This window comes from Capra hircus, chromosome 15 (genome assembly GCF_001704415.2).
Source record: "Capra hircus breed San Clemente chromosome 15, ASM170441v1, whole genome shotgun sequence".
NCBI classification, from domain to species: Eukaryota; Metazoa; Chordata; class Mammalia; order Artiodactyla; family Bovidae; genus Capra; species Capra hircus.
In genome coordinates this window covers 40554130-40565183 of record NC_030822.1, presented here as the reverse complement: position 1 = coordinate 40565183, position 11054 = coordinate 40554130, and positions in this window count along the sequence as shown.

The following is an 11054-nucleotide window of genomic DNA, read 5'->3' as shown; positions in this document are numbered from 1 at the left end:
GGAAAAGATCAAAATTCAAAACGTGACATAAATACAGATTTTCACTGAATACATATTGCTTTCCCATCATCTTAAAGTAAAAAAAAAAAAAACACATAAGCCTAATCATCTTAAGTCAGGAATTGTCTGTGAATATTTCTTATTATAAGTCATAATATCAGGACTTCCCTGGTGGTCTAGTGCCTAAGACTCTGTGGGCCCAAAATAGGGGGACTGGGTGTGATCCCTGGTCAGGGAACTAGATCCCACATGTTGCAACTAAAGATCCCTCATGCCTCAGTGAAGATCAAAGATCCCGTGTACCACAATTAAGACTCAGCACAGCCAAATAAATCTTTTTAAAGTCACACTATCACAGTAGGTCACACATGAAAATCTATTCCAACATTCCTACCTACTTATCCTTCAGAATCCTTCTATATATTATGCTAGAGAAGTTCTGGCATCAAACTTCATTGACCATAGGTCATCACTGAGTCCACAATTTAGTTATCCAAGCAAGCTATTTGAGCCACTTCTAGCTTTAGCTGAAACATTAAATTCAGAATGTCTGTTAAATGTACACATATTAATACGCTAAACCCGACACAAAACTATATTCCGTTCTTTTCAGTGTAATACCCTTCAAATCTATTCTCAAACATATTTCCTGGGCCTCTACTAATCAAACTAATCAAATTTCAACATTTATTTTGAAGTATAAGCAATTTCTTCCCAGGTCAGACTCTTCATTTGTTCTACTTGAGCATGCTAAGGTCTGACTCTAGTTTACATATAAAGTAGAAGATAATGGACAATGAAGATGGGTCTTAATGAGAATAGCAACCCCTTGCAAGGTTGCTGCCTCAAGTAGGGTGATCACTGAGTCTTCAAGAAGGAAAGGTCACGGGTGGGATGAATGGGGAGATTGAGACTGACATATACACACTATGGATACTATGTATAAAGCGGATAGCTAATGAGAACTTACTGTGCAGCACAGGGAACTCTACTGAATGCTCTGTGGTGACCTAAATGGGAAGGGAATCCAAAAAAGAGCGGATATATATGTACGTATAACTGATTCACTTTGCTGTACAGCAGAGACTAACATTACATTGTAAAACAACTATACTGCAATAAAAATTAACTTTCAAAAAAAAAGAAGGAAAGTCTGTCTTCTTAGTCATAAGAAGAGGCACTGCTTCTGCTTGTTCAGACAGACTTGGGCATTTAGGTTTATCCAAGTCTTCCCTGCTGATTCAGTAGTAAAGAATCCACTTACAATGCAAGAGACAATGGTTCCATCCCTGGGTCGAGAAAATCCCCTGGAGAAGGAAATGGCAACTCACTTCAATATTCTTGCCTGGAGAATCCCATGGACAGAGGAGCCTGATGGGCCACAGTCCGTACAACTGAAGTAGCTGAGCTCACAGGCAAGTCTAATCTAAGTCTCAGAATCCCACTTGTTCCCAATGCCCTGACTTCACATAAACAATATGATGAGTCTGTAAATTCAGTCTTTTTATGATTCTGCCACTCACCCAGTCACATTTTTAATAAAGATAGTCTTAATGCTACCAGAAATGAGACTTTTTTAGGGTTGCCATAAAAGTTCTCTGATGTCTGAATGTGACTTGAGCTTATTTAAAGCCCTGAGTTTTGTCATTTCTGTCAGTTTTCTAGTGCAATCATAAGATAACACCCCACCCCACAAAGCTATGACAAACCTAGACAGCGTATTAAAAAGCAGAGACACTACTATGCCAACAAAGTCCCATATAGTCAAAGCTATGGTTTTTCCAGTAGTCATGTGGATGTGAGGGTTGGACCATAAAGAAGGCTGAGCACTTCAAATGGTGGTGCTGGAGAAGACTTTTGAGAATCCCTTGGACATCAAAGAGATCAAACCAGTCGATCCTAAAGGAAAATGACCCTGAATATTCATTGGAAGGACTGATGCTGAAGCTGAAGTTCTAATACTTTGGCCACCTGATGTGAAGAGCCCACTCATTGGGAAAGACCCTGATGCTGGGAAAGATTTAAAGCAGGAGGAGAAGGGGACAACAGAGGACGAGATGGTTGGATAGCATCACCGACTCAATGGATGGGAGTTTGAGCAAGCTCCAGGAGACAGTGAAGTACAGGGAGCCTAGTGTGCTGCAGTCCATGGGGTTGTAAAGAGTCAGACATGACAGAGCAACTGAACAACAAGAGGCAAGCTGACACTGAGTTCTGGTAAACAGTTTGTAGAGAACTAATAACCCTAGCATGGGCTTCCCTGGTGCTCAGTGGTAAAGAATCCACCTCCCAGTGCAGGGAGATGAGACATGGGTTAGATCCCTGGGTCAGGAAGATCTCCTGGAGAAGGAAATGACAACCCACTCAAGTGATTCTTGCCTGGGAAATCCTGTGGACAGAGGAGCCTGGACGGCTACAGACCATGGGGTCTCAAAGAGTTGAACACGCCTTGGCGACTGAGCACATGCGCACAGCCCTAGCATCCCAGGGTACAGAAGGTGAACTTGGAGCTGAGAGATACCAGGAAAAGAGAAAAGAAAAAAAACCTTCAGGATCTAAGGCTAGGCAAAGAGTTCTTAGGTCATACAGAGACATGATCCATAAAAGGAAAATCTGTTATATTGGACTTCAAATTTTAAAAATTTTGCTCTGTGAAAGCCCATGTGTAATGGATGAAAAGATGAAGTATAGACTGGGAGAAAATATTTGCAAACCACTTATTCAACAAAGGACTAGTATACAGAATATATAAAGAATTTTCAATACTAAAACTCAACAGTAGTTTAAAAACAAAAAGCAAAGACACATTACACCAATGAGAATATACAGAGAGCGAATAAGTACGTGCAAAGATGTTCAACATCACTAGCCACTGGGGAAATGCAAATTAAAGCCACAATGAGGTACCACTATGCACCAATCAGAATGACTAAAATATAGAATGGAGATCACCATCAAACACCATCAAATGTTAGCAGGGATGCAGAGAACCTGGATCACTCATATACTGCTAGTGGAAAAGTAAAATGGTACAGCTAAACTGGAAAACAATTTAGCAGTTTCTTAAAAAACTAGATATGCAAATACTATACATTAAATACTATACATGATTGCATTCTTAGACATTTATCCTAGAGAAATGAAGACTCATGTTCACACACAAGTCTGTACATTAATGTTTATACCAGTTTTATTCATAACAGTTCCAAACTGGAAATTATCCAGATGTCCTTCAAAATGATTACACAAATGGTAGTGCAATTTTGCCCATGGAATACTGTTTAGCAACAAAAGAGCAAAAGATAGATACATATTCTAGGCAATCTCTGAAGAATTATGTTAAATGAAAAAATCTAATCCTAAAAGGTTGCATACTGTATGATTTCATTTATTTAACATTCTTGAAACGACAAAATTACAAAAATGAAGAAAAGATAAGTGGTTGCCAGGGGCTCACTAGCGGCAGGATGTAGAGAGAAAAGACCATGGCTATCCAAGGGCAATGTGGGGGTGGAAATATTTTAACTTGACTACATCCTTGTTAATTTCCTGGTGATAGTGTTTTACTATAGTTTTGCCAGATGTTACCAACAGGGAAAAATGGATAAGGGCTACATAGGATCTCTCTGTATTATTTCTTATAACTTCATGTGAATCTATAACTATTACCCAATAAACTTTAAATTTTTTTAATCTAAAAAAAGAAGAACTGTGAAAAGTAACAGCAATTAATTTGAGTAGTGGAAAGTAGGTAAGTGGCTGGGTTTACAGAAGGAACAAGAAATGAAGAAGTGGCAGAACGTTGGTAATTGTTGAAGCTTGGAGATGGGTACATGGAGGATCATAATTACTCTATAAACTTTTTATGTGCTTGAAATCTTCCATACTGAAAGGAAAATAAAAGAGACCCTGAGAGAGGAGAGATTTAACAAACTTGTCAACCAAATAAGTACATTAATAACTCTTATCTTACCAATAGTAATGAAGGAGGCGATGGCACCCCACTCCAATGCTCTTGCCTGGAAAATCCCATGGACGGAGGATCCTGGTAGGCTACAGTCCATGGGGTCACAAAGAGTCAGACGCAACTGAGCAACTTCACTTTCACTTTCACTTTTCATTTCAGCAATAGTAAACAATTAGAATGAAAAAACTCTATTCATAATAGCAAATATAACTATAAATAACAAACATTGTAAGAAATGGTAAGATTTAGATAAATAAAACTATATAAATACTGTAAATCCTAAAGAAGACCTAAATAATGAGCCTAAATACTAAATGAAAAACACACAATATTCCAGAATGAAAAGACTCAGCACTATAAAAATGCCAACTCTCCTACATTCAATCTATAAATTAAGTCCAATTCCCATCAAAACCCCAAGATTATAATTTGTAGAATCTGTAAAACTTATTCCAAAAATACTATGAAAGAAAAAGATACAGCACTGCAATTTGGGGGGAGATGATAAGAAGGGGGAACTTTCCAAACTAGATATCAAGATAGACTATAAAGCTGTATGAACAGTCAAAATAAAATAATGTGATGTTAATACAGAAATAGGCAAATAGCTCTATCCAGAAAGAGAATCAAGAATTATGAATTCTTGTATTTTTGAAAGATGGTATCTCACATCATTGGGATTAAAATGAACAATTTTTGATTGATTTCAAACAATTGGCTAAACATTTGGAAAAACCTGAATGTAGGTCCCTTTGTCACAGCTATTCAGAATAATACACACCACAAGAATAAAAGAGCACTTGGCGCTTTTGAACACAATAGGAAAATAAAAGAATGAGTTTTTATAACCTGGGGATAGAAGTGATGGAAGAATTTCCTTATTAAGCAAGATACAAATCCCATAAACCATAAATGAAAAGATTGATTTCATAAATTTAAAAACTTTTCCTCAGGGGAAAAAACTTAACAATGTATTAAAAGATACACAGTAACTTAGAAGACACATGCTTAAGACAGCATTCATAATCATAGCATTTTCACAGATTTTACCAAGCAATAAGAAACAGGGAAAATGAGAAAGCCAATGAATGGGCAATTCAAAGAAGAGTAAATATGAATGGTTGATAAAGTTATAAAAAGATATTTAACCTCATTCATAGTTCAGTTCAGTTCAGTCGCTCAGTCGTGTCCAACTGCGACCCCATGAATTGCAGCACGCCAGGCCTCCCTGTCCATCACCAACTCCCAGAGTTCACTCAAACTCACCTCCATCGAGTTGGTGATGCCATCCAGCTGTCTCATCCTCTGTCGTCCCCTTCCCCTCTTGCCCCCAATCCCTCCCAGCATCAGAGTCTTCTCCAGTGAGTCAACTCTTCGCATGAAGTGGCCGAAGTACTGGAGTTTCAGCTTTAGCATCAGTCCTTCCAAAGAACACCCAGGAGAACATCTCCTTTAGAATGGACTGGTTGGATCTCCTTGCAGTTCAAGAGACTCTCAAGAGTCTTCTCCAACACCACAGGTCAAAAGCATCAATTCTTCGGTGCTCTGCCTTCTTCACAGTCCAACTCTCACATCCATACATGACTACTGGAAAAACCATAGCCTTGACTAGACGGACCTTTGTTGGCAAAGTAATGTCTCTGCTTTTGAATATGCTGTCTAGCTTGATTATAACTTTTCTTCCAAGGAGTAAGCGTCTTTTAATTTCATGGCTGCAATCACCATCTGCAGTGATTTGGGAACCCAGAAAAATAAAGTCAGCCACTGTTTCCACTGTTTTCCCATCTATTTCCCATCAAGTCGTGGGACCAGATGCCATGATCTTCGTTTTCTGAATGTTGAGCTTTAAGCCAACTTTTTCACTCTCCACTTTCACTTTCATCAAGAGGCTTTATATTTCTTCTTCACTTTCTGCCATAAGGGTGGTATCATCTGCATATCTGAGCTTACTGATATTTCTCCTGGCAATCTTGATTCCAGCTTGGGCTTCTTCCAGCTCAGCATTTCTCATGATGTACTCTGCATAGAAGTTAAATAAGCAGGGTGACAATATACAGCCTTAACGTACTCCTTTTTCTATTTGGAACCAGTCTGTTGTTCCATGTCCAGTTCTAACTGTTGCTTCCTGACCTGCATATAGGTTTCTCAAGAGGCAGGTGAGGTGGTCTGGTATTCCCATCTCTTTCGGAATTTTCCACAGTTTATTGTGATCCACATAGTCAAAGGCTTTGGCATCATCAATAACGGAGAAATAGATGTCTTTCTGGAACTCTCTTGCTTTTTCCATGATCCAGCAGATGTTGGCAATTTGATCTCTGGTTCCTCTGCCTTTTCTAAAACCAGCTTGAACATCAGGAAGTTCATGATTCACATATTGCTGAAGCCTGGCTTGGAGAATTTTAAGCATTACTTTACTAGCATGTGAGATGAGTGCAATTGTGCGGTAGTTTGAGCACTCTTTGGCATTGCCTTTCTTAGGGATTGGAATGAAAACTGATCTTTTCCAGTCCTTTGGCCACTGCTGAGTTTGCTAAATTTGCTGGCATATTGAGTGCAGCACTTTAACAGCATCATCTTTCAGGATTTGAAAAAGCTCCACTGGAATTCCATCACCTCTACTAGCTTTGTTCGTAGTGATGCTTTCTAAGGCCCACTTAACTTCACATTCCAGGATGTCTGGTTCTAGGTGAGTGATCACACCATCGTGATTATCTGGGTCATGAAGATCCTTTTTGTACAGTTCTTCTGTGTATTCTTGCCACCTCTTCTTAATATCTTCTGCTTTTCTGTTAGGTCTCTACCATTTCTGTCCTTTATTGAGCCCATCTTTGCATGAAATGTTCCCTTGGGATCTCTAATTTTCTTGAAGGGATCTCTAGTCTTTCCCATTCTCTTGTTTTCCTCTATTTCTTTGCATTGATTGCTGAGGAAGGCTTTCTTATCTCTTCTTGCTATTCTTTGGAACTCTGCATTCAGATGCTTATATCTTTTCTTTTCTCCTTTGCTTTTCACTTCTCTTCTTTTCACAGCTATTTGTAGGGCTTCCCCAGACAGCCATTTAGCTTTTTTGCATTTCTTTTCCATGGGGATGGTCTTGATCCCTGTCTCCTGTACAAAGTCACAAACCTCCGTCCATAGTTCATCAGGCACTCTATCAGATCTAGTCCCTTAAATCTATTTCTCATTTCCACTGTATAATCATAAGGAATTTGATTTAGGTCATACCTGAATGGTCTAGTGGTTTTCCCTACTTTCTTCAATTTAAGTCTGAATTTGGCAATAAGGATTTCATGATCTGAGTCACAGTCAGCTCCCGGTCTTGTTTTTGCTGACTGTATAGAGCTTCTCCATCTTTGGCTGCAAAGACAATAATCAGTCTGATTTTGGTGTTAACCATCTGGTGATGTCCATGTGTAGAGTCTTCTCTTGTGTTGTTGGAAGAGGGTGTTTGCTATGACCAATGCATTCTCTTAGCAAAACTCTATTAGCCTTTGCCTTGCTTCATTCTGTATTCCAAGGCCAAATTTGCCTGTTACTCCAGGTGTTTCTTGACTTCCTACTTTTGCATTCCAGGCCCCTATAATGTAAAGGACATCTTTTTTGGATGTTAGTTCTAAAAGGTCTTGTAGGTCTTCATAGAACCGTTCAACTTCAGCTTCTTCAGCATTACTGGTTGGGGCATAATCTTGGATTACCGTCATATTGAATGGTTTGCCTTGGAAACAAACAGAGATCATTCTGTCATTTTTTAGACTGCATCCAAGCACTGCAGTTTGGACTGTTTAGTTGACCATGATGGCTTCTCCATTTGTTCTAAGGGATTCCTGCCTGCAGTAGTAGATATAACGGTCATCTGAGTTAAATTCACCCATTCATAGTTAAGAAAATGCAAAATAAAATGAGACTTTTTAATCAATTAAATTTTGAGTTTTAGAAAGATCGATAATATACAAAACAATGTTCTCACAGGTATGGGAGATAGGTACTCTCATGTGCTCTTTTTGGAAATAGGTACCAGCTTTACGGAGGCACTGTTTAACATATACCCTGAAAGGCTTAAAGTTTAAGCCAATAATTCCTTGTTAGGAAGCCACAGAGCTACACACATAGATGCACAAAGATAAACAAAGGCATTTATTGTAGCGTTTGTTTCTAACACTAAAGGATTAGAAACAATCTAAAAACCTTTCCGATAGAGAATGATTAAATAAATTAAGTAGAATACTTTGCAACTGTTAAAGAGTTTTATATGCTAACATGAAAGTATCTCCAAGAAATATTTATTAGGCTAAAACAGGTTGCAGAATAATTGGTAATATGTGTGCTTAGTTGCTCTGTCATATCTGACTCTTTGCAACTCCATGCGCTGCAGACTCCTCTGTCCATGGGGATTCTCCAGGCAAGAATACTAGAATGGGTTGCCATGTCCTTCTCCAGGGGATCTTCCTGACCCAGAGATCGAACCCAGGTCTCCCACATTAAACAATTACATACATTTGTATGGGAATATATGTATCTGTAGACACAAAAAACTATGAGCTTTGGTGACTAACAGGAATGGGAAGGATAGGAGGAGATAAAATGAGAGAATACTTAAATCTTCTTTGCTCAATTCTATAAAACTTATAATAAGAAATGTTTGTAATTACAGGTTTTTAAAGGATACATAACACCTGGGAAGCGTTCAAAGCTTCTCAGAGCCACGCTATTTCATAAATTCAAGACAACCGATATTTTCATTGTTATTACAGTGTTCTTACCCTTCACAACTATCAACACTGATGTGCCTTTCATCAGAGAAATTTAAACAAGATTTACAAATAAAGGTTCATTTATTCACAGAGCACACCTTTGAAGCAAGGCTATAATTTAAAAATACAGACATAATAAATGACTTGCCCAGATTCTCAAACAAGTCAAGAAATGATCCAGAGCCAGGATTCCACTCTTGTACAAATAAATAATATATACTGGCTCTTTGCACAGCACCATAAATCACCCCAGCCCCTGGCATTTTAGTCTCTCCCCAAGTAATTGAGTGTTTAAATTACTTGCAAACCTTCACTTTGGCTTTTAAAAAATGCCCACTCTGGCATTCTTTTTAAAGGGATATATTTTAAAAGTTTAACATTGACCTTCCAAAGAAAGTAAGAGAGTAAGATTAGTTTTCACCTTCAATAAGAGGACAACCCTAGAACATAATGCTCCTTCAAATGACAGTTCAGATCATATTATTTAGCCAAAAATCAATAACTTAGCAGAAGTACTATACAAGTGCATTATCCTAATTTGGAAAAATTTCTAAAGGAGAAGAAGCATGAAAGACATTGATTCGAATCAGGAAAATTGATCCAAGCACTGCCTCTGCCAAAAAACATATGTGTGACTATGCATGACTCCATCAACTTCTGGAAACCTCCGACTCCTCATTTGTAAAGTAAGAATGAGAACACCTTCTTGCTTCACTATATGGATTGTCTCAAAGCTGGAATAAGAGAGATTGTGAAGGTTCTCTGTAAGGTGTGAAGTTACAGATAAATCACTCTTAATGTATAAAACCTTAGTTTTTTAAATTGAGTTCTTGATACAAGAATACTACCTGCCCCTCCACCCCCAAATACAAGACAACATCTGATATGCCACACTTTGGGGCCCAATCATTTATTTTTTCTAGACCAGGTCTCTAGAAAAGGAACGTGCAGCATTTATTTGTGAAGTGTGTCATGATTTAAAGTGACATAAAGTGACCTATTCTCACAGCAATACCTGCTGTGGTCCTTTTCTGATTGAACTGCCTCCTCCTTAAGGAGTGTGATCCTTCCTTAACCACAGCCAGAGCTGGATTAAACGGTAAAGAGTTGGGCAGTTACCCAAATTATTAATCTGTAAGGGAAATTGAAATGTCATTGGAATAATTAGTAACGATAGAAACAGTTAAGGCTTCTACAGGGAAATTCATAAACAGGCAGAGGAATATAAATTTACTCTTGCTTGAATACAATACAAGGAAGTAAAAACTAAAAACAATAGTGTTACTGTGACATTTATTGGATGTTTATTATATATGTACCAAGTATTTTACATGTATGATTGTGTTTATTTATTTATTTTTTTTTGATATATAAACTCATTCTTTATTTTAAAATGGTGACATGGACAAAGGTTCATATTGTTAAAGAGTTAGCACATCATTTTTGGAGGTTGATTATTAGTTTAAACCCAGAAATTATTGTATGTTGCTGTTTTTAAACCGATTTTCAGGTAGAGAAATTAAGATGTACCCAAGAATGCTCAAACTACTGCACAACTGCACTCATCTCACACGCTAGTAAAGTAATGCTCAAAATTCTCCGAGCCAGGCTTCAGCAATATGTGAACGGTGAACTTCCAGATGTTTAAGCTGGTTTTAGAAAAGGCAGAGGAACCAGAAATCAAATTGCCAACATCTGCTGGATCATTGAAATAGCAAGAGAGTTCCAGAAAAACATCTATTTCTGCTTTATTGACTATACCAAAGCCTTTGACTGTGTGGATCACAATAAACTGTGGAAAATTCTGAAAGAGATGGCAATACCAGGCTGATGGGAATACCTGCCTCTTAAGAAACCGGTATGCAGGTCAGGAAGCAACAGTTAGAACTGGACATGGAACAACAGACTGGTTCCAAATAGAAAAAGGAGTATGTCAAGGCTGTATATTGTCACCCTGCTTACTTAACTTATATTCAGAGTACATCATGAGAAATGCTGGGCAGGAGGAAGCATAAGCTGGACTCAATATTGCCGGGAGAAATATCAATAACCTCACATATGCAGATGACACCACCCTTATGGCAGAAAGTGAAGAGGAACTAAAGAGCCTCTTGATGAAAGTGAAAGAGGAGAGTGAAAAAGTTGGCTTAAAGCTCAACATTCAGGAAACGAAGATCATGGCATCTGGTCCCATCACTTCATGGCAAATAGATGGGAAATAGTGGAAACAGTGTCAGACTTTATTTTGGGGGGCTCCAAAATCACTGCAGATGGTGATTGCAGCCATGAAATTAAAAGATGCTTACTCCTTGGAAGGAAAGTTATGACCAACCTAG